The 23,816-nt window shown below is 37.3% G+C and overlaps 1 long non-coding RNA gene across 1 annotated transcript; it reads left to right on the forward strand.

The window, feature by feature from the left end:
- The first annotated feature begins 8,208 nt into the window (after positions 1-8,208).
- On the forward strand, positions 8,209-11,656 carry LOC139134099 (uncharacterized). Its single transcript, XR_011552716.1, has 2 exons — positions 8,209-8,506; positions 10,715-11,656. It is a non-coding gene; the product is annotated as an uncharacterized lncRNA (long non-coding RNA).
- The last annotated feature ends 12,160 nt before the right edge of the window (positions 11,657-23,816 follow it).

Here is a 23,816-nt window from a genome sequence, read left to right on the forward strand (position 1 = left end):
TTTCCGGTATTACTTTCTTTCTTTCTTTCTTTCTTTCTCTATTTCCGGTATTACTATCATAGAACATGCTATACACAAATTTTACCTTAATTACCCAGAATGCATTGCAACACGCTTATGACGTCATCGCTCAGCTCGGACGGGTTTTACGGGCATTTCTTGTGTGCTTATTTATTTATTTTTTATTCTGCATTGCTCGACTATCATATTGCGTTCAGCTATTAATAATTCTAGCTTTCTTTCGCTTTGTTTTTTGTTGCTTTTGATTTTATTTTTCTCTAAATACCCGCCGTACGTGGCACTATACTGTTTCGCCCGAATGTAACAATGGCGGCGCATAAGATGGCTTCGCTCGCATAGAGACAAAAAATTAGGCTTTCCCTAAGTTTACAAGCGCGGCTGGGTACATCATGTACCTTTGCGAGGTGGGTGTGCTCGAAAACGAAGGTCAATGCAAAATTTGGATTCAAAATCGGCTGTTTTGGCGGAGAAACTGCCCGCCGTATTTCTGAGGAGCCACCAGCGGTTTTTTAGTCCCCGCGGACGAAGTCCGGCGGGGACTTATAGATTGGGTCCCGTCCGTGTGTCCGTCCGTCCGTCCGTCCGTCCGTCCGTCATCAACAGTTTCTCAGACACTGCCAAACCAATTTTGTTCAAACTTGGCACAAAGGCATAGCACTATGACCTACAGATGCACATCGATTTATTTTGCGATACGATCCAATATGGCCGCCAGGCGGCCATTTTATTACAATTTTTTCATGTACGGAGCCATAACTCAGACATGTTTCAACCGATTTTATTCAAAGTTGGTACAAGGACATTGACCAATGTCATAGATATGCATGTCAATTTGTTTTGTGACATGATCCAATATGGCCGCCAGGCGGCCATTTTATTACGATTTTTTCATGTACAGAGCCATAACTCAGGCATGTTCAACTGATTTTATTCAAAGTTGGTACAAGGACAATGACCAATGTCATACATATGCATGTCGATTTGTTTTGTGATACGATCCAATATGGCCACCAGGCGGCCATTTGTTTCGATTTTTTCATGTACAGAGCCATAACTCAGGCATATCTCAACCGATTTTATTCAAAGTTGGTACAAGGACATTGACCTATGTCATATATATGCATGTCGATTTGTTTTGTGATACGATCCAATATGGCCACCAGGCGGCCATTTTATTACGATATTTTCATGTACAGCGCCATAACTCAGACATGTTTCAACATATTTTATTCAAAGTTGGTACAAGGACATTGACCAATGTCATATACATGTATATGCATGTGGATTTGTTTTGTGATATGATCCAATATGGCCGCCAGGCGGCCATTTTGTTATGATTTTTCGTGTACAAAGCCATAATTCAGGCATATCTCAACTGATTTTATTCAAAGTTGGTACAAGGACATTGACCTATGTTATACTTATGCACATTGAATTGTTTTGTGATACGATCCAATATGGCCACCTTGTGGCCATTTTTTACGACTTTCCATGTCCTGAACAATAGTAACTCAGACATGTATCAAGCAAATTTATTCAGTTGGTACAAGGACATTGACTTATAGTATACATAAGTACATTGATTTGTTTCTCGATATGGTCTGATATGGCCACATGGTAGCAATTTTGTTATGGTTTTTTTCATGTCGAGAGCCATAACTCTAGCAAGTCTCAACTGATTTTATTCAAAGTTTGTACCTGGACATTGACTTATGTAATACATATACGTGTTGATTTTTTAAACAGTAAGATCAAATATCGCTGCGTGGTGACAAATTTGTTACGATTTTCTCATGTACTGAGCCATAACTCAGACATACCGGTATTTCCACCAGTATCATTCAAAGTTGGTACAAGGACATTGACCTATTTCATACATGCTCGTCAGTTGTTTCACATCATGTAGCAGTATCATGTCAATTATTGAAGTTTCATAATTAGGTTGATATGTCAGAAATACTGCATCAAATTTCATGAAACTTTGTACAGATGTTAAGCTCACATTGCTCTAACAGTGAAAAAGACATTTATCAGTGTCATTTTAATTAATTTGTAATTGCATATGTAATGAACTTTCCTAATTAGAGTGATATATCCACAAATACAACGTCAAATTTGATGAAACTTGATACAGATGTTGATCTCATAGTGTTGTAAATACTACATTAAACTTTATGAAATATGGTACCGGTTATCTATTAGTGTTAGGATAGAATGAAAAAATGTTTTGCAACATCCTGTCAACTAATTCCCAGTTGACTCATTTAATGACCTTTAGGATAGTGGCCTACATTGGTTTTATGTTTTTCATCACCATTGAATCATTCTTGGCCATTGAGTGCCATCTGTATCAAAGTATTTTTATCACAGAACCTGTAATCAAAGTACCCATTAGCAAGCGGGGACTGGGTCATCAACGATGACTTGTCCTATATCAGTCTGCGAGGCCGTTTAACGCCGATAACACACAGCCCTGTCACCGCACCGGTGCCGTGCCGATTTTATCCCTTGCCGATTTCATCCCCGCACATGCGCAAACTATCCAACATGGTTTCTATTCATAAAACGGCCCCATGCATGCAGACAAGTAGCCCCAAATCTGAAGCCACTTTCTTCTATCATATGTCAGCCGTTTCGACTTTTTGTTGAGAAGCATTCTTATCATAGCCTGTCAAATCGTATACTTGTACCGAAATTCCTGCAGATGAAACAGTATTGGTCGATAATGGGGCGCAAACTGGCAAGATCGCGTACGCATCCGAGATTGTACGAAAGAAATTTTAGCGTGAACTTGGATTTTGAGTCGAGGGTCGAAATCGGCAACTGCAGAGCCGAAATCGGCAGCTATAGCATTTCAATACGCAAAGTAAATTACAACGATTGATACACTTCCCCAAAACTTATAATACATTTTCAACTAATTTAGACACATAAAAGTGACCACCGGATAGATTGTACGAAAGAAATTTTAGCGCCGCTTGAACTTGGATTTTGAGTCGAGGGTCGGCAACTGTGCAGAACCGAAATCGGCAGCTATAGCAGTTCTATACTCCAAGTAAATTACAGCGATTGATGCACTTCCCCAAACTTAGGTATAATACATTTTTAACTAATTTAGACACATAAAAGTGACCACCGGAAAGATTGCACGAAAGAAATTTTAGCGTGAAGTTGGATTTTGAGTCGAGGGTCGAAATCGGCAACTGCAGAACCGAAATCAGCAGCTATAGCAGTTCTATGTTCCAAGTAAATTACACCGATTGATGCACTTGCCCAAACATATAATACATTTTCACATAATTGAGACACTCAAAAGTGACCAACGGGTAGATTATACGAGAGAACTTTAGCGTGAACTTTAATTTTGCGTCTAGGGTCGAAATCGGCAACAGAACCGAAATCGGCAGCTATAGCTGCCGATCTTATCCCAGTGAAGCCCTGTTGGATAGTCAGCGCATGCGCGGGGGACGAAATCGGCAAGGGATAAAATCGGCACGGCACCTGCGCCGGCATGCGTTGGCTGCACGTTAAAGCAGCTCAACTTTCCAAGATCAAACGGTCAGTATCTCGTGAAAACAGCGACATTGCAATGAAAATTGTTTTAGTCTGTGCTTTTAATCAAATGAAAATGCATGTGGCCTCGGTTTTCAATTTCAACGGCCTAGGTCCGATGTTTCCTCTCGTGTGATCATCGTCGTAAACTACGCGCCTCTTTACGGCAACAACTCAGCGCTACCCGTCAAGCGATTGATTTTTGCGTAGGTCAGCGAAGCGAAAATTATTGCTCTGGCTCACGAGAATGTCGTCTGATATACATTTCCGTGCGTTGTCGCCCCGTATGTATCTGTTGCGTTTTTACCGTACATGTAGGCATTTGTAATCTGTGGACCGCCTTGCTTTTAGTTGTATATGGTGTTTACTGCTAGCAGCCCTAACTATGTACGTGCTTGAATATTAAAATCCAAAGCACTCTTTCATTCTGCGCCTATCCTTGTCACACATTCTCTTGTTTCTTCCGCTGCTCTGGTCTCTGGAACTTCGCTTTGCTTGCAAATGCTTTCTAGTTTCTTTCCAGTCCCTTACTATAATGAACTAAGCCCTACATGAAGAATTCATAAACACAAGTATTGCAGGTAACCACTTCATACATACCGGTAGAAGGCGCGGTTATTTTGTAAAACACTTGCCCTCCCTCCTGCAATTTCTATCCAGTCCCCTACTTTAATAACCTGGACCCCTATATGTAGAATGAGTCAACACACATAATGATCACAGACTACTACGGTACTTCATGTGAATAGAAGGCATCGTTGAAGCCCTTATAATGATGAGTTATTAGTGTACATGAATCAATAAAATAAATTTCGGTGAAAATGCATCTGTTTCTAGCTTAAACTGCAGAACATGGATCTTGAATCTTGAATTAGGCTAATTACCCCAATATTTGTAGCATTTGTTTCAGAATGTACTTCTCCATTATGGTCATCAACCTATTGTCTGAAACCGCTTGTCTGATAGGTTTGAAATGGGACTTTGCTACAGATGCCTTGGGTTTATCATATTCAGGTTATTTTGCACATATTTTTTCAAAAAAAAATTCTTTTCTAAACTTGCTCATCTGAGCATTAAGTGTACTTTTTGAACTTCCTTTGATTATCAATCACAAGATTAATTCTCATTAATTCTCATCTCTTAATGTTATGTCAATTAGACAGCGTACGTACTTTTTACTTTTCGGAAATTTTAATTTAATGTTTAATGTTTAAATGAATAAATGAAATTTGTCCACAATATTTATCCAGCTTATTTACTCTAAACTGCAATGTTCATGACCAGAATACACGGTCTGCGTATGCCAGGATTGTTACGTATCAAGGTGCATTTCAAAAGCTGGTCAATGTAGGTTTCACTTTTGAGGATCTAACGTATGGAATGCTAAGTACATGTACCTATATACAGATATCAAACCTTCAAATGTAACTTGGAAGACTATTTCAGAAGGAATATGTTTCCCTGTAGTTTCTCTCTTCTCGAACGTATTTCTGTTATCTGTAGTTATTTCAATTTTTTTTATGAATGAGCCCCCATGAAAATGACTGTAAAGTACATGTAACTCAGCCGGTCAATAAAAGTGTAAATAAAATAACCAAATCATTCATAAAGATAAAAGTGTAGATGATTTCTAAGTGCACATAATGATCAAATATGCTTGCATTTCTAGACAAAGGCCATCAGTGATTGTTCAAGTTAATTTATAACTGAAATTCCAAAAAATAACAATAAATCCAAATGGTCAGCATTAAGAATGTTCTATGAAATTATTGAAGATCTGATTGCATTAGCTAATTTTTATCGTTGTTTTCCAAAAACATCTCTCACAATGTATTGTCGCCATGTTATGTGTACTCATGTCAACAGTTAAATCCCCAGTAGCTGTATCTTTCTAGCCTAGATTCCTTTTCCGTCCGCTTGCCTCCGTACCTCCGTCCCCACTACCGTCTAGCCTCGTGAGCAGTATTTCGAGCTAGAGTTGTAAAAACTGCTCATTTGAATGTCAATGTCACCAACTGAGACTATGATGTCACTAGCGTCCCTTTCAAAGTCAATCACTGAAAATGACCCTCTCATGATTGGCCTATGACTTGGTTGGGCAGAGCTGCAGTGTCAACACAATTAACATATTTGATGTCATATTAATTAGCTCTGTCTAACCAAGTCATAGGCCAATCATGAGAGGGTCATTTTCAGTGATTGACTTTGAAAGGGACGCTAGTGACGTCATGGTCTCAGTTGGTGACCATTGACATTCAAATGAGTAGTTTTTACAACTCTAGCTCGAAATATGCTCACGAGGCTAGACGGTAGTGGGGCGGAGGTACGGAGGCAAGCGGACGGAAAAGGAATCTAGGCTATATCTTTCAGCATTATTTTATGATTTTAATTCTAAACTAAAATAAGTTTGTGAGAATCTACTAATGTAGGAGTGTGTATAGACTTATTATTTACTATCCACTGGGACTGTATGTGCAATATTGAACAAGGTAAAGATTACACTGATTAAATGTGTGCCCACTCATTACATCACAACCACTTGCAAAAAAGCAAAAACCATGGATACTGATATTCACATTAACTGCACAGAGTTATACTGGGTCCAGGGTACATACGGGTGAATGTTTTCAACTGTGACATTGTATGTTCTGCTTTCTTTGTAATATTATCAAGTTTTTAAAATGGTCAGAAATCAAAATGACCATTAAAATTTGAATTTACCGTACTTGTCAAATGTTTTACAAAGGACTGGTTCCTAATGCAGTCAAAGTCCATATCCCTTCTGAGAGTAGAATTCAGAGAAAACCAGGAGAGAATAGGCAGATATTTTGAGGTAAACAAATTTCAAGAGTTAAAGCTAATGGGGCTTTAATAGCAGCTGATGAGCAGGTCATGAACCATGGCATGGCTGAAACCTGCACTCAGGACTTTGTGTTCACTTTAAATGACCAGTAAATCAACCAGTAAATCTGACATGATTATAATCGGCCTATAAAGACTGCATAGTAGCATTCAAATGTATGGCATGTGTGGTTAATAAACGGAAAATCAGAAAGTTTTCAATCCAGGGAAGCTGTGCTTTTTGAATGCTCAAGATCACATGTTATTTAAGAAATGTATAGAGTTGCATTTAGAAATTAGTAATAATTACAGCTAGCTTGCCACCTCTCTAGCTTTGCCAAAAATATCCAAGGAGGAATATTTTGTATCTGGCCTAAGGGTCAATACTGGAATGCTATCTCTGTAGCTTTGCCAAAAATCCAGGGAAGTATATTTTGTCTCTGGCGTAAGGAACAATACTGGAATGCTACCTCTGTAGCTTTGCCAAAAAATCCAGGGAAGTATATTTTGTCTCTGGCCTAAGGTACAATACTGGAATGCTATGTTATTGATTTATCCTCATCTGAATTTTCACCAAGATTTATCTTGGTAAGGTGTTTTTATCTGCAGTCAAGTTGGAATTGTTCCTGCATGTGACATACCCGGTATATGAATCACATAATCCTAAATAAATTTGTAAAATAATTTATGGAAAAGATGTTTTCATCACAGTCAGTTCAAGAAATTTACACTCGGCAGACAACTGTACATTTGTCAGTATAATTCACACACATCCTGTGTTCTGTTCAAATAGAAATGTTATTGACTCTGTTTTTGCAAGGTATGCTCTAGAAAATAAAGAAGCAAAGTTTGTGACTTAGTACAATTTCTTTCATTTTACCCCTCCAAGTTTTACAAATAATGACTACCAGAGTGAAATAGAAAGATCACATAAAGAATTTAGTTAATGATGAATACATAGGAGGAAAGGGGTTAATACAAATTCAATACAAGGTCCTCACCACCACTTTCATTTTCTACTTTTCTAGTTGTTTCAGAAAGGTCATTTAAGGTCAAAAAATAGGCCAAATAATCAAATGGCCATTGTACTGAAGCTTCACCATTTACTCTGTTAAACAGAAAATTGCTGAAAATTCAATGCATTATAATTATCTCGTCTTCATATTAACATTCTGACATATTCTTTGACAGAATAATCAAAATCATCATAGTGATATGTAAATATGAAGTTAAACAAGACTATGTTTTTTCGTAAAAGTTTGAGTGGCAATTTGCCATATATGATAGTCTGAGCACAAACTCTGAAATGTCAAGAGTGTAACATACCCAAGTCTCTGAATGTCACCACACAAGGTCCGTAGATTCACACGGATAATTGATTTGAAACTAGTAATTCACAAGGAAGTTAAACTGGTCACAGACGTTTGCTGTACATGTATCAACAACAACCAGCCATTAAAGCTCACGTGATTTGGCATCAGGAATATATTACCTGGTAACACAATGACATGCTGAGGCCAAAGTTCAATCATGACTCTCACTAGAGGGCGCTGTCATGAGTTGTTACCAGCAATGTTGTTGATTGACTTGGTAATTTTCCTGCTATTGTCTTTGGTCAAAAATATCAAATGATCATTTGACTTAATGATTTTGTGTCAACATACATGTAAAGCTGTTGTAAATGATATGAAATATCAATCTTTAATATCAATGTAATTAAGGAATAGGTTTATATACTTACAACAGAAACTATTAATTGCTGTACTACCATATCATTGCCATTCGAAGTTATGCAGAAATGAAAACAAGGCAAAAAAAAGTGTTAATGATGACAGTCTGTTGCTCCTCAGTGCATTTAGCTGCAGGGATGCAAGGAGAGAGGTTTTGGGAATATTGCTGAGAAAGATGCAATTTAGAAAGGGTTGAAATGTGAAACTAATAAAACCTTTTGTTTTTTTAACAGTGAGCGTCTAGCTTGGTAAACGTGCCATCTCGTACACGAAGGCAAAAAGCATAATTTTCAGATGTCCACTAAACTTGGAATTTGCATAGATCAACATAGATCATCCAAATTGATTGATCTGCAATGTTTGTATGTTCCTTGCTACAATATTAACCCGATTGAATTATAACAGAAAAACATGCTTGCATGACTGGGGTGTGGACTGTGTGTTGCATACACTACATCTGCTATGATATTACCAGACTACCGCACTGCATCAAAGAACTGTGGTTTACAAAGAAAATATAATTCCAAACAAACTTTCTTCCTGTCATTGATAGCCTTGATTTTCTTAGGATATTGAATGGACATTATGAAAGACGTCACTTTAGCTTGTCCATGACGGTGAATTGATTTTTTGCAGAAACTTGATCGGCCCAGCCAAGTACACATGCTTACTCATAACAGCTGGACCGCGATGATCACAACATTGTTTTATGATATCCCAATACCTTGGCATACATGTATCTCGTGACAGTACCGCTGACATTGGCATATCTAGTGATATTGACAGTACCGCTGACCTTGGCATGTCTAGTGATATTGACAGTACCACTGACATTGGCATGTCTAGTGATATTGACAGTACCACTGACATTGGCATGTCTAGTGATATTGACAGTACCACTGATATTTTCATGTCTAGTGATATTGACAGTACCACTGGCATTGGCATGTCTAGTGATATTGACAGTAGCACTGATATTAGCATGTCTAGTGATATAATAATAATAATAATAATAATAATAATATTTTATTGCTTGCTTGTAAATATAGGATTTACATCGCATTTGTGGCAATTAAAGTGTGATACAAAATAAGTTCAATATTCTCCAAAAAGATAAAGTAATACAGTATAATAATAGTAGCTAATAATAAAACATAACTACTAGGTATTTCTTTGTTTATATAAAGTAAAAATATAATCTGCAAGTTGTTCATTTAAAGATAACTCTTGTTTTGTGAGTAGAGAAATATGCTGATTTGCTGTTTTCAGTTGTATCATTTGGGAAATTGATTTTACTGAAAAAGTTCTTTCTTTGGACTTTGTATTTCTGACATACTATATAATAAAAAGTGTGTTTCATCTTCAATACTGTTGGTGTTACACTGATTGCAGTATCTTTCAGTAATTAGGTTTTTGGAACAGAGTGTCTCCCTTTTTCAATTGCTAGCTCATGATTGCTAATGCGAAGTTTGGTGAGCAATTTTCTTTTCTCACCTTGCAACTGTGTTAGTAGGGTTCTAATCTAAAATTATGTTTTATTTTGGCTACATTCTTAGTTTATTATTTTCATCTATTCAGTGATCAAATTTTTCCAAAAGACTTCATAATTGTTTGTTAAATTTGTTTTCATTGACAGTACCACTGACATTGGCATGTCTAGTGATATTGACAGTACCACTGATATTGGTATGTCTACTGATATTGACAGAACCACCGACATTGTCATGTCTAGTGATATTGACAGTACCACTGACATTGGCATGTCTAGTGATATTGACAGTACCACCAACATAGGCATGTCTAGTGATATTGACAGTACCACTGACATTGGCATGTCTAGTGATATTGACAGTACCACCAACATAGGCATGTCTAGTGATATTGAGAGTTTCACTGACATTGGCATGTCCAGTGATATTGACATTACTACTGACATTCCGGCATGCCTAGTGATATTGACAGTACCACTGACATTAGCATTTCTAGTGATATTGACAGTACCACTGACATTAGCATTAAATCTAGTGATATTGACATTACCACCAACATAGGCATGTCTAGTGATATTGACAGTACCACTGGCATTGGCATATCTAGTGATATTGAAATTACCACTGACATTGGCATGTCTAGTGATATTGACAGTACCACTGACATTGGCATGTCTAGTGATATTGACAGTACCACTGACATTGGCATGTCTGGTGACATAGACAGTACCACTGATATTGGCATGTCTAGTGATATTGACAGTACCCCTGACATGGCATTTCTAGTGATATTGACAGTACCACTGACATTGGCATGTCTATAGTGACATAGACAGTACTGTTGATATTGCAAATGCCGTTGTTACTGACACTTATACTGTCATAATAATTGATGATCAATACATGCAGTCCCAGACAGTGTTAGAGATTTGACATGACTGCCAGTGCCAGATAGATTAACATTTTAATATCTAATGACATTCATAGTAGCTGTGACATTGCACTCTTTGTGTGCAATACATTTTCCCACTACATTTTGCAAATATATATAACACTGACAGAATCATCTTCTCTTTGTAGATTTGCTGCAGATAGTAATGTTGAAAGATCACAGAATGAAGAAATATGACTGAGTATAGGGCAGTTCAAGCAGAGAATAGCAAAGTGAATCCTGGGTCCTTCATGAGTTACACAAATTCATCATGGAAAGTATGTTGTTATATCCGGTAGTGATCAATAATTGATATTCTGTGAAACCATTTATGAACTCTGAAATCAAAGTGTTGTGTTTTTGGGGTTTTTTTTTTATAAAATAGAGATACACAAGTAAGATTATTGCTATGCTTACAATTCATAAATCAAACATTTAATCTGTCATCAATAAATACACTTAAGAAATTTATTTAGACTGTATACCTGTTCCAAATGAAAACCACTGTAAGATTTTTAAAAAATGTATGTTTTTAGAATCATATACAAATTTGCTTTTAATTAGATGTAACTAATGTAAAAAGTTTACTTACCTATTTATAACAAGTAAGAAGTTTAATCAAATTCTTTATAATTTATTTCTTATTGTCATATGGGCAGCTAGTGACGTGTGCAAGTAACTAGATCTCTTCTGTGTCAACATGGTCAAACAGTTCCAACCAACTAGATATGATCACTTCAACTGCAAAATTTAAGCCTTACAGATATAATGTACCATTGAAATCTTCCTGCATAACACCTTGATAGATTAGTTTATTTATTCATTTTTGTGACTACCAGGTACATAACATGTCGTATGATTCAAAAAATAATTCTGTTCATGGAAAACAATATAAGTATTTCAGATGAAACATGTTTTACATTGGCTAACCCATCTGTCAAAGCAGAATATTCAAAGAAAATGTTTACCTGACCTTAAATCAAATTATTTACCAAACTGGAAATGTATCCATGTATATGCAATACTTACTTGTAGCTTGTGGAATATGAATGATTGATCCATGCAATAAAATATTATAATGATTGCAATAATATTGTGTATATAGGTTTTGTTGTATTTGTTGTTGAGCATCACATTTACCACGATTTATGAAAATCAAACTAATTGTTGACTAAGTTATGAACAGCGGACATTTATGGCATTGGTCACGTGACCTCAGGCTTTCCATTCACTTGACAGTACACATCACAAACTGCCTAGATAAATATTATATCTAGAGAAACTCAACTGCAGAAACTCAACTTTTACAAAACTTTCGTGTGTCATTTACCTCAAGATCGAACTCGTATCTCTCCCGATTTTTTTTTCAATGGTTCACTTTCAATAAAGTGTTTGTCACAATATGGAGTCCACCATCAAAACAACTCCTGATAATTTTGATATCATGCGTTCAAGAGGTTTAAATGAACCCTGATTAGTGGTACATCAGAAAAGAATTGAAAAAAGTTTAGAGTCAGATTAACTGAGCTGAGGCACATTCTACCCTAATCCAATAAAAAGTAAGAGTGTTACATGTTTTCTAGTGAAAATTTAGTTGGAAAGTGTCGGGCATTCGATGCAAGGAGCTTTTAAATTCCTGAGGACTATCTATTTCAGAAAACTACTGCCTTGCTGTCTCCGCTGTCCTCAGACTAAGATCGATTAAAGTGGGCTTTCATTTTTAGCTCATATTTGGTATGTATATAAATACCAAAAAGAGCTTATATGGTGAGTCGGTGGCGTCTGTATGTATGTATGTATGTATGTATGTGTGTATGTATGTGCGGATGTATGTCCGTCACATGCAAAGGCTCCCATACCGCCAAAGCTACCATCTCAGTATTTGGTGTACAGGTAGATGCAGGGGTTGAGATGTGACGTTGTTCAAATGAACATGTCAGTGTCAAAAATATGCAAATGAGGTAAGAAAAAGGGGAAATCCTGCAAATGTGCAGGAGTGCTGGCATGCCAATGACTGAAACAGGCTACTCCACGGACCTTGAGTCATTTCCTGTCATTGTTTATGAACTGTTACATATTAACAGACCTGCTCAAACTAAGAGGGATTACTGTAGCTGTGTTGCAACATTCTCTGCTATGCATGTTGCTAACGTTGACCTCCAGTTCCTAAAGTTTCAGACCTTATTTACTTTTGTCATTCTTGTTTTTCTGGTTTAAATATTTAAGAGCAACACTGTATAATTGCGGTATTTTTCATACTTGAAAACGGTCAACATTAACAAAACTCCAAAATCAAACTTTTTTTTGGCACTATCTTTGTATTTTTCATGTGATTTTAACTCAGACAGGTTTCTCTTTCCGACTGAAATGCCAGTCTGCTGTTTTAAATTGCAAATGTCAGGCTCAACAAATTGTAAGGTTGGGTGGGGGTGGAGGGGGATGGTTGTTATACCTCGAAGATTTTCACATGGTTTAGTAGGACACAAATTAAAGATATTTATTACCCAATGCTTTTACCAACTATTGGGAATTTCAGGTCAAAATCATTATAGATGTCTCGAGAAACAAATAGTACAAAATGGTTGATGACCTTGGTTCAACCCGGGTCATCCAGTTCTCAACTTCGCCAAACTTTTAGTCCTTTACAGAGAGAGGCTGGCCCAACGTTATTTCAATGACTTTGTAGGTTGTAAAACAAGTAAATTATCTTCTTCTTTGCCAATTTTTTTTTCATATAAATCAGGTGAATGCAAGTCCGTATGCAGCCATGATTGTTTAACTTTAGATTAAGATGTGAAGGATAAGATAAAAACAGTTTTTTAGCTCACTTTTCATATACCAATGTGAGGTTATCGTATAAGCTGAAGTCGGTTGCGTCTTTATGTATGTATGTATGTATGTATGTATGTATGTGTGTATGTATGTATGTATGTATGTATGTATGTATGTACGTACAGTATGTCCGTCAACATAAAAAACACATGAACCGCTGCACGTTTTAGCTTGGTATTTGGTGTGTGGATGCATCCTGGGCTATTGATCAGATTTTCTTTCAAATGAATTTTGCATTGCCCAAATTATGCAAATGAGCTATAAAAAATGTGAAAATGGTAAAAAATAAGTAACTCGAGAACCGCTGTTTTAATTGCTTTGAAAATTAGTGTGCAAGTACCTTATGTAGACCTTATAGAGTTTTATGTATATCGTGAATATATCTTGAGTTTTGTACTTTTGCTGAAATTTTTTGTTAGTTTCCTCATTTTAAGTAAAAATTATCCTTCTCTTAAACCGCCTGTCCAATGGCTCTCAAATTGGGTTGAATATTTGCAATGGTATTACCCTTCTAAATTGTTGAAATTATGACAAAATTGGCAAAATTACCGTTTTGGGGCAATTTTTGTTATTTTTGATAAAAAAAACGTAAAAAATCTTTTGTCTTTAAAACTGCTGGACAGAAAGCGTTCATATTTGGCATACAGATGCCCAGGGATGACAATAGTTGGATATGTGGAAATTGTCCTGAAATATGCAAATTTGTATTTTTAAGACAATTTTGTCATTTTCGTTCAAGAAAACGTATTTTAAGACAAGTTTATCATTTTTGGTCAAGAAAATTTGTTCTCAAAAACTACTTGTCCGATAACTTTCTAATTTGATATAAAAATTCTGAAGGATGTTATTAGTTAGATAAATCTTCTGCTCAAGGAAACTCCCATATTTGTATAATTTAGGTAATATTCTCAGTCTGTGACCTTAAATAACCTACACCAGCCAAGGATATGTTGTGGGAGAGCGGTTACATTCTAAGGCTTAGGCTTTCGCTCAAGCACTTTTCGAGCAATATTTCAACCACACTCTTTCAAAATCAGAATTAAAATTGGGGTCAGCCGTGCAAATATTTCTGCTAGAGAAATAAAAACTTGCCCAAGATTTATACAGATATTTTCAATTCAAAGTGCACCTCCAGGCAGGGAAAACTTTAAGGTTGTATGCGCCTCAATCCAAGGTTTAAATTTTTGCTAAAACTTTTCTTCAACAATGTTTCAACCATGCTCTTTCAAAATCAGGAAAGAAAATGGGGGTCACCTTGCATTTTTTTATGTCAGTAGAAATTTTAAATAATCCACGCTTTACCCTTCTTTTCAATTCAAAGTGGAGATCCAGAGGCAGGTAAATTTTAAAGTTGTATGCGTCTCGAGCAATATTTTAAATTTAACATACTCTTTCTAAAATCAAGAATAAATATCAGATGTCACCGTGGAAAGAGTTTTCTGCTTGACAAACCCATAGTATAAATTGCCCAAGATTTGCCGATGTTTTCAATTCAAAGTGCAGCTCCAAATGCAGGTAAACTTTAAGTTAGTATGAGCCTTAATAAAAGACTTCACAAAGCTGAAATTATTAGGTCGCCGAAATCAAACCTGTTGTGTTTTGCAGAAAAGCTACCATCTACCGTCCGCGTTGTCCTACAAAAATAATGATTTTTATTACCATTATATTTGTATTAAATTCATGGTTTACTAAGAGCTTTGTATTTGACGGCAGCAGACCGCGTACGTCATAGAGTTCAAGCAGCTAACCGTTGCTATATCGACCCCAATTTTAGTAATCGAACACCTGCAAAAAGTGCCAACATCCATCCGTTACATCAAGGCGCGTGTTAATGGAGACGTTCAGCTGCGACTGTCGACCATGATAGTAGCACCGTTATATTAAAATAAAGTGACTAAGTAATTAGCAGTATAGCTTTATAAGGTTTTAATACCCTAAAATTGACACAAAATGACGAGCGATAATATCCGACGTCTTTTCTAAATGGAGCAATCCATGTGTGTGTTTTAGCGGTGGTGAATGCTCCAAATTGAGCATTATAAGCCAAAGCGTAAGACAGCTTTTAGGTGAGGCAAAACCCTAAACTAAGTTATGAAGAGCAGGGATACGTTGCAATGGTCACGTGACCTTGGGCTTTCCATTCACTTACCGCTCCTCAATGTATTGCAAAATTGCTAAGATGCAAATCACATCGAAATCAGTCTTAACGGCAGAAAATACTTTTTTCAAGACTGTCTCCTGTTATTTAGTGCCCTTCTAACTCATATCTTGCGGATTTACCTCGCTGTCACACCGGATCACTTTTAACTTGAACGTACCGGAGTCACACCTCAAAATTGTACAATCAGTTCAAGTCGCGGACCTACATATGACGGATCGATTGAGCAGATGCCCAAGGGTGTATAGATTGTTACGTGCAGAGGATACGAACAAAAGGGTGAACTCAGCAGTTAACGTTTAAACAAAATTTATTACAAAAATAAAACTAATTGCTAAGTCAGGGATAGAGTACAAGCTTTAAAGTGTACAGACTACTTATCTCAGCTGGGACGGCAAAGCTCCAGTCTCAGAGTTGTAACAGTCTGTCGGATGAATGAACAGTCCTTTGGCTTGCAGGCTTGAAGTTGCACAAAGTCCACAGAGTAAATCCAGCGTTGGCAGTGAAGGTCTTGAAAAGTCTTGAGAATGACTACTGCTGGGTTTCCAAATACATGTAGTAACACACAAGAGACACGATCCCAAAAGTCTGACTGGAAGCTGAGCACGTCCCTTTTATAAAGGCATATAAGAACAATCTAGAACTTTTATTGACATGCTAATTACTGTTCTAAAATTATCTCTCTTACACAACTAATCAACTTTCCAGAACATTCCAAACATGACTAATTGAATTCAAGGTTGTGAGGTCATCAAGGGCAGTGACCTGAGAATGTTCTAGACTAATTGAACTCAGGTCATGATGAGTGTGGGGGAAATGACCTACATAACACACCCCTTCTTCAAAAAAAAGAAAATTTTTCAAAGAAAAATCTTTCTTTTGCAATGTAATCTTGAAAAGATTTAAGTACTCAAATTTTTTTTTTTTTTTTACTCTAAAGTAAAATTTCTTGAAAGTGAACAACAATAAACTCTAAATACGAGAGAGACAGTCTGCAATTAAATTGTCTCTGCCTTTGATATGTCTAATATCAAGATTAAACTCCTGTAACATTAAACTCCATCTTAGCAATCTCTGATTTTTGCCTTTAAATTTCTGCAGAAACAAGAGGGTTGTGATCAATATAAACCACTATTGGCTGATTTGAAGAAGTAACATAAACTTCAAAATGCTGTAAAGCTAATATCAAAGATAAACACTCTTTTTTAATTGTAGAGTAGTTTCTCTGGATTTGTTAAATTTGCGTGAAAAATAGCAAACAGGATGATCTACACCATGACTATCCTCTTGCAATAAAACAGCACCAGCAGCCGTATCACTAGCATCCACAGCTAATTTGATGGCAAAGTGAAATCTGGTGCAGACAACACTGAGGCACTTTGCAGTATGGCTTTAAGTGTATCAAATGCCTGTTGGCATTGCTCTGACCAAACAAACTTTACTTTCTTTTTAAGTAAGTTAGTCAAAGGCTCAGTAATTGTGGAGAAATTTGGACAGAATTTTCTGTAGTAACCAGCCATACCAAGAAAGCGCATCAGTTGTCGTTTGCAGTTTGGTATGGGAAAACTTGAAATGGCACTGATTTTGGCATCAACAGGTTTTACCTCACCCTGTCCTACAGTATGTCCGAGGTAAGTTACCCTCGCCCAAGCAAACTCAGATTTGGCAAGGTTGACAGTCAACATTGCTTTACTCAGTCTCTCAAAGAACTTCCGCATGAGCTTGATGTGTTCCTCCCAGGTGTCACTATACAGGACGACGTCGTCAACGTAGGCTGCACACCCGTCTAGCCCGGATATGACGTCGTTGATCATCCGTTGGAACGTTGCCGGAGAGTTCTTCATTCCGAATGGCATCACCTTGTACTGGAACAATCCGTCTGGTGTAACAAAGGCGGATATTTCACGAGCACGATCCGTCAGAGGGACTTGCCAAAATCCCTTCAGTAGGTCAAATTTTGTCACATACTTGGCTTTTCCCACTCGGTCGATGCAGTCATCAATCCTCGGGATTGGGAAAGTGTCTGTCTTTGTTAAAGTGTTGACCTTCCTAAAGTCCGTGCACATACGATAACTGTGATCTGATTTGGGAACAAGTATGCATGGCGAACTCCAGTTACTTTTACTGGGTTCAATAAAGTCATTGTCCAGCAGGTATTTGACTTCTTCCTGGAGATATTTTGCTTTTGTTGGATTCAGTCTGTATGGATGTTGTTTTACAGGCTTACTGTCCCCAACATCAACGTCGTGATAGATGACGTTTGTCCTCGTTGGAACATCTTGAAACAGGTGTTTATATTCATGGAGCAGTTCTTTCACCTGTTGTTGTTGTTCTGGCTGGAGGTGTGCCAACTTTGTAGACTCCAGCTTCTCCAGGATTTCTGAGTTCTGAAGCTTGACCGAGCCCAGCTTTGAGTTTAGAGTATTTTCACTCAAGTCAGTTTCAGTATCACTATCTTCATAATGGTTTGAACTGACTGTACTGACAGGCTGAGTTATAGTAGGATTATCCCTATCCAAATATGGCTTAAGCATATTTATGTGACGTAGCTGTTTTTGTTTTCGCCTGTCAGGTGTTATTATGATGTAATTTAAATCACTCAATTTCTTATCAATTAGATATGGCCCAAAGTAACGAGCATGGAGTGGTTTGCCAGGAATTGGAAGTAGAACAAGAACTTTTTGACCTGGTTCAAACTTCCGTTTTGAGGTGCTTTTATCATATTTGGTTTTCATTGACTGCTGAGATGACTCAAGATTTCTCTGGCTAATTCACATGCTTTAGAGAGTTTTGTACGAAAATCTGACACATATTGCAAAATATTCAGACAATCATCATCGTCTGATAGGAATTTCTCTTTAACGAGCTTAAGTGGGCCACGGACTGTATGTCCAAATACAAGCTCAAATGGGCTAAAACCAAGAGACTCTTGAATTGACTCTCTAACAGCAAAGAGCAGAAAATGAATTCCTTCATCCCACTGCTTCTCTGTGTCAAAACAGTAGGTCCTAATCATGTTTTTCAAAGTTTGATGAAATCGCTCAAGAGCACCCTGACTTTCTGGATGATAGGCGGATGACCTATACTGTTTAATGCCTAGCTGATCCATTACTTGTTGAAAAATTCCAGACATAAAGTTGGAGCCTTGATCGGACTGGACACATTTAGGGAGGCCAAATAAAGTGAAAAATTTGACTAAAGCTTTCACTATAGTCTTTGTCTTTATATTTCTCAGTGGTATGGCTTCTGGGAACCGAGTTGATGTACACATTATTGTCAGCATGTACTCATTTCCTGATCTTGTTTTTGGTAGGGGCCCAACACAGTCTATTAGTATCCTACTAAATGGTTCTTGAAATGCAGGAATTGGCTGTAAAGGGGCCTTTGGAATGGTCTGATTGGCTTTCCTACCATTTGACATGTGTGACAAGTTTTACAGAAATGTGCTACATCCTGCCTGAGATTAGGCCAATAAAAGTGACTGAGAATTTTATGATAAGTTTTCCTGACTCCTAAGTGACCAGCCCAGGGGTTTCATGGGCCAGGCGCAATATTTCAGCACGATAGGGCTTTGGAACCACAATTTGATGTTTTATAGCCCAATCGTCATCAACCAAAACGTCTGGAGGTCTCCAATTACGCATGAGAATACCAGACTTTGTATAATAGGAAACAGAGCTATCTGAAGTTTTATCTTCATCATCTACCCTGTCAAACAAAGACAAAATATCTGGGTCTTTGTGTTGTTCTGCAATGAGATTTGATCTAGAAAATGTCTGACTTTGGTCAGCAGAAGTTTACTGGAAGTTTCAAATCCACGAGGGATAACGGAATGATCCGTGTCAAACACCTGACTGAGAAAGGTGTCATTTAAGTCAACATCTGTGACATTATTTTTGAGAGTATTTTGATTCTCGGAAGTTTTCTTTGACATGGCTCGAGTAATGGCACATGAAGGAAATAAATCGGGTATCTCTTGTTCAATTGGCTCTGGATCCTGATCTAAACTAGGATTATCAGTCACAAGTGGATTAGTAATGACCTTGTCCCCGGCAAGGTCGTTTCCAAGAAGAAGGTGAATCCCTTCAAAAGGCAAAAAAGGCCTAATACCTAAAGTCACAGGTCCAGAAACAAAGTCCGAAGACAAATAGACATTATGGAGAGGAACAGGAATAAAGTCATTGCAATCTACCCCCTTAATAAGAACTTTAGAACCTGAAAATGACTTTTCAGAAAACGGCAGGGTATCTGCCAACAAAAGAGACTGGGAAGCCCCGGTATCTCTTAAAATTTTGACAGAGGTAGCGGAAGAAAAATCACTAGAAAGTGATATAAAACCATCATGAATAAATGGTTCGAAAATACCCATAATGCTATCTTGAGAAGAATTGACCTTGACCTCATTAATTGGGGATGAGAGGGGTTTAACCTCAGAAAATGTGTTGCACACATTATTCGACTCTAATTGAGTTGATGAAGAAATAAAGCCGGTGGGCTTAGATCCACTTTGACCACTTTGACCTTCACGTTTTCTTTTCAATTTGAAACAATCTGACATCAAATGGCCGTCTTTCTTACAATAATTACAAGAAAGTGTACCGAACTGTTTGTCAGAAGGAGATTGAGACTTGGGATCTGATGATGTGGGAGTGTTACTTGAACTCTGTGAACTGTTGTCATTTGATTTTCTACTGTCCTTTGAAAAATTCTTGGATGAAAAGGAGGAGTTAAATTTACCTGCATTGTTTCTGTAGGAAAAGGACTGGGATGGTTTGCTGAGAAATGAAGATTTGTGGGTCAATGAATAATCATCGGCCAAACGTGCAGCAATCTCAATGTATCTGCCTTTTGTTCATTGATAAACGTCTTGATGTCACTCCGGATGCACCTTTTAAATTCCTCAATCAAAACAAGTTGTCGTAATTTGTCATTCGTAATTTGTCATAATTCTGACTGACCTTTTCAGAAGAACACCAACGATCAACAGTTGTTCTTTTGTTCGAGCAAATTCAACATAAGTTTGATCCTTCACCTTCTCACAATCCCTAAATTTCTGACGGTAAGCTTCAGGCACCAACTCATAGCCCTTGAGAATTAATTCCTTCACAGAATCATAATTTGAAGCCTGCTCTACTGACAACTGAATGTAAATTTCTCTGGCTTTACCCACCAAAGCACTCTGCAAAAGCATAGACCAGGACTCCTTAGGCCAATCCAGACTCTGAGCAATTTTCTCAAAATGAAGGAAATATTTATCAACATCCTTTTCTTGGAAAGGGGGAACTAACCTGAAATGCTTAGTGATGTCAAAATTGTCTGAAGGGAAGAATTTTCCTGACTTTCTAAGCTCTAAACGTCTCATTTCTAACTGCAGTCGGTGTTCTGCTAATTCTCTTTCCTTTTCTTTTTCCTCTCTTTCTTTCTCCCTTTGTCTTTCTTCCATTTGCAATTCTTTTTCTTTCATTTCCAATTCCCTCTCTTTCTGTCTTTCTTCCATTTCTAATCTTTCCTGCCTATCTTTCTCTCTCTGTCTTTCTTGTAATTGCATTTGTATTTTTTCTTTTTCTAATGCCATTTTTTTAAGCTCCAAATCTGCCTGAATTTCTAATTCTAATTTTCTTAGTTCAAAGGTAGACTCGGGCTCATAATCTTTCAAGGTGGATTCCTCAAATTGGCCTAAATTAACTAAATGTTTTGCAATGTGGTACTGTATTTCCCGCTTGCGCATAGATCTTTTGACATCTACTTTAAGGAAATTGGCCAGTGCAATGAGGTTGTCTTTTTTGAGGGAATCAAATGTGTCCTGATCAAGGTCATCCATAAATTCGTCTGGTTTGAATTCCGCCATGATTGAATTTTGCTGAGTTCACAGTATACAGTAGTTTTGAAAAGGCAGACAAAATGTTGTCAAACGGCTCAAAATATTCGTATCCCGGACGAGCCCCCAATTTTGTTACGTGCAGAGGATACGAACAAAAGGGTGAACTCAGCAGTTAACGTTTAAACAAAATTTATTACAAAAATAAAAAACTAATTGCTAAGTCAGGGATAGAGTACAAGCTTTAAAAGTGTACAGACTACTTATCTCAGCTGGGACGGCAAAGCTCCAGTCTCAGAGTTGTAACAGTCTGTCGGATGAATGAACAGTCCTTTGGCTTGCAGGCTTGAAGTTGCACAAAGTCCACAGAGTAAATCCAGCGTTGGCAGTGAAGGTCTTGAAAAGTCTTGAGAATGACTACTGCTGGGTTTCCAAATACATGTAGTAACACACAAGAGACACGATCCCAAAAGTCTGACTGGAAGCTGAGCACGTCCCTTTTTAAAGGCATATAAGAACAATCTAGAACTTTTATTGACATGCTAATTACTGTTCTAAAATTATCTCTCTTACACAACTAATCAACTTTCCAGAACATTCCAAACATGACTAATTGAATTCAAGGTTGTGAGGTCATTAAGGGCAGTGACCTTGAGAATGTTCTAGACTAATTGAACTCAGGTCATGATGAGTGTGGGGAATGACCTACATAACAAGATTAATTAAGGAACAATCCCCTACAAGACTTTGGAGTCCAATAATACAAGCGGAGAAATTTATGCTGTGGTGCAGGCTGTACTGTGTGGTTGCAGTTGCTGTAGTAGAATCAGTATTACTTGGTTCAGATAAACAGAGTTCCCAATACGTTTAACTCTTCACACTAGGCCATCATTCAATTTCAAAGTCTCCCATAATTTCTCCTTAAATTCAAAAACCAGAAAAACTGAATTTCTGATCACTGTACGTTTACCGATAGTTTTAATTCAAACTGGCGGCCAACTCTGAGATAACTCCATGTAGGAATATAAAATGTTTGATTTTAGAAAACCAAAGACAGTAGAAAGTTTTAGTACACCAAGAGCTTTAAAATAAGCCCACAAGTGGTAGATAAGAAAAGAATAAGAAAAACTTTGAGAGTCCGAATAACTGTCCTCAATGCGAATTCTACCTTAATCCAATCAAAAATCTAAGAGTGTTACTTGCTTTGTAGAAGACGTTTAGTTGCGAAACTGTCGGGCATCTTTTCGATATTTCCCCAAACCAGCAAAGCATATCCTGTTTTACTCCAGTGAACTTGTCAAGTCAATGTCAAGTCCAAGTACAGACAGTTGTTTATTTATTGGTTGTTTTGATTTCTTTTGTTTCTACGATGACTAACCGTCCTTTTAAAGTCAGTTGAAACCTTTTGAAGATTAGTTCACTGTCAGGGCTAAATAACATGGGTTACCCACAAAGATAGTCCGTGATGAAAGTAGTACCTGAATTTGATGTTTCCTACATGAAGCCGTTGAACTTTAGATTAAAATGTGAAAGTTACGTGACAAAACAGATTTTTACTCCTAGGGATATGTAAATTATGGTGAGAAGATAGATTCAGTAAATGCTGTCCCCTCAAGGAATCAGAGTGGAGTACTCGGCCGTGTGGGGCGTTTGAGGCACCACGACCCCCCCCCCTCCCCACTGAAAAAAAGCGTCCGATGGAGAGGTCAAAAGTTTGCAAAATCTGCAGAATTTTGCTGTGTGTTCTCTTGACATTGAAATAAATAAACTCTTTTCGAAGTTCAAGTTGTAACTCAAGCATGTTATTGACCTTTTCCAAACATACAGCCGCCCAGCAGGTCAATTATTGGGTAAAACGCCTCCACAGGCAGATAATCTTTAAGGTAGTATGCGTCTCAAAGAAAGACTTAAACTTTTGCTTAAGCTTTTCTCAAGCAATTTTTCAACCATACTCTTTGAAAATCAAGAATAAAAATTAGGGATCACCGTACAAATTTTTGTGCTAGAGAAATTACAAATTATCCAAGATTTGCTTATATTTTCTGTTCAAAGAGGAGCCTCAGAGGCTGGTAAACGTTAAGTTTTTTTATGTGTCTCAATTAAAGGCTCAAAACTTTTCGTAAGAAATATTTCATTGGTGCTCTTTCGAAATCAAGAAATAAAATTAGGGGTCACTGTGCAATATTTTGCTTACTAGAGAAATTACAAATTGGCCAAGTTTTACCGTTGTTTTCAATTCAATGTGCAGCACCTGCGCAAGGTAAACATTAAGGTTGTTTGTGCCTAACTATGCTCTTTCAAAATCAAGAACAAGAATTGAGAGTCACCTTGCAATTTTTTTACAATAGTAATGGCCCAAAGTTTATTCAAATTGCTACTCCAGAGGCAGGTAAACTTTAAGGTAGTATGCGCCTAAATGAAAGGCTTAAAACTTTTGCTCAAA

This window comes from Ptychodera flava, chromosome 5 (assembly GCF_041260155.1).
Source record: "Ptychodera flava strain L36383 chromosome 5, AS_Pfla_20210202, whole genome shotgun sequence".
In the NCBI taxonomy this organism is placed as follows: Eukaryota; Metazoa; Hemichordata; class Enteropneusta; family Ptychoderidae; genus Ptychodera; species Ptychodera flava.